Source organism: Oryx dammah, unplaced genomic scaffold (assembly GCF_014754425.2).
Source record: "Oryx dammah isolate SB20612 unplaced genomic scaffold, SCBI_Odam_1.1 HiC_scaffold_25, whole genome shotgun sequence".
Classification (NCBI taxonomy): domain Eukaryota; kingdom Metazoa; phylum Chordata; class Mammalia; order Artiodactyla; family Bovidae; genus Oryx; species Oryx dammah.
In genome coordinates this window covers 95809367-95810907 of record NW_024070209.1, presented here as the reverse complement: position 1 = coordinate 95810907, position 1541 = coordinate 95809367, and the positions used below count along the sequence as shown (strand labels likewise).

At 43.3% G+C, this 1541-nt stretch overlaps 1 non-coding gene across 1 annotated transcript; it reads right to left on the bottom strand.

Annotated features, from left to right (window-relative positions):
• Window positions 1–433: 433 nt before the first annotated feature.
• Window positions 434–505, bottom strand: TRNAS-GGA. The gene has a single exon. It is a non-coding gene; the product is annotated as a tRNA-Ser (tRNA).
• Window positions 506–1541: the final 1036 nt, after the last annotated feature.

Sequence of the window (1541 nt, the reverse complement as noted above, 5' to 3'; positions counted from 1 at the left end):
CAGAATGTGGTCCACTGGAGAAGGGAATGGCAAGCCACTTCAGTATTCTTGCCTTGAGAACCCCATGAACAGTATGAAAAGGCAAAATGATAGGATACTGAAAGAGGAACTCCCCAGGTCATTAGGTGCCGAATATGCTACTGGAGATCAATGGAGAAATAATTCCAGAAAGAATGAAGGGATGGAGCCAAAGCAAAAGCAATACCCAGTTGTGGATGTGACTGATGATAGAAGCAAGGTCCAATGCTGTAAAGAGCAATATTGCATAGGAACCTGGAATGTTAGGTCCATGTGAGTGAAAGTGAAGTCAAGTCACTCAGTCGTGTCCGACTCTTTGCGACCCCATGGACTGAAGCCTACCACACTCCTCCCTCTGTGGGATTCTCTAGGCAAGAGTACTAGAGTGGGTTGCCATTTCCTTCTCCAGGAGATCTTCCCTATCCAGGGATTGAACCCGGGTCTCCAGCATTCCAGGCAGATGCTTTAACCTCTGAGCCACCAGGGAAGTCAGGTCCATGAATCAAGGCAAATTGGAAGTGGTCAAACAAGAGATGGCAAGGGTGAACGTCGACATTCTAGGAATCAGCGAACTAAAATGGACTGGAATGGGTGAATTTAACTCAGATGACCATCATATATACTACTGCAGGCAGGAATGCCTCAGAAGAAATGGAGTAGCCATCATGGTCAACAAGAGAGTCCGAAATGCCATACTTGGATGCAATCTCAAAAATGACAGAATGATCTCTGTTTGTCTCCAAGGCAAACCATTCAGTATCACGGTAATCCAAGTCTATGCTCCAACCAGTAACGCTGAAGAAACTGAAGTTGAATGGTTTTATGAAGACCTACAAGACCTTTTAGAACTAACACCCTAAAAAGATATCCTTTTCATTATAGGGGACTGGAATGCAAAAGTAGGAAGTCAAGAAACACCTGGAGTAACAGGCAAATTTGGCCTTGGAATGCGGAATGAAGCAGGGCAAAGACTAAGAGAGTTTTGCCAAGAAAATGCACTGGTCATAACAAACACCCTCTTCCAACAACACAAAAGAAGACTCTACACATGGACATCACCAGATGGTCAACACCAAAATCAGATTGATTATATTCTTTGCAGCCAAAGATGGAGAAGCTCTATACAGTCAGCAAAAACAAGACCAGGAGCTGACTGTGGCTCAGATCATGAACTCCTTATTACCAAATTCAGACTCAAATTGAAGAGTGTAGGGAAAACCGCTAGACCTTCAGGTATGACCTAAATCAAATCCCTTATGATTATACAGTGAAAGTGAGAAATAGATTTAAGGGCCTAGATCTGATAGATAGAGTGCCTGATGAACTATGGACTGAGGTTCGTGACATTGTACAGGAGACAGGGATCAAGACCATCCCCATGGAAAAGAAATGCAAAAAAGCAAAATGGCTGTCTGAGGAGGCCTTACAAATAGCTGTGAAAAGAAGAGAGGCGAAAAGCAAAGGAGAAAAGGAGAGATATAAGCATCTGAATGCAGAGTTCCAAAGAATAGCAAGAAGAGATA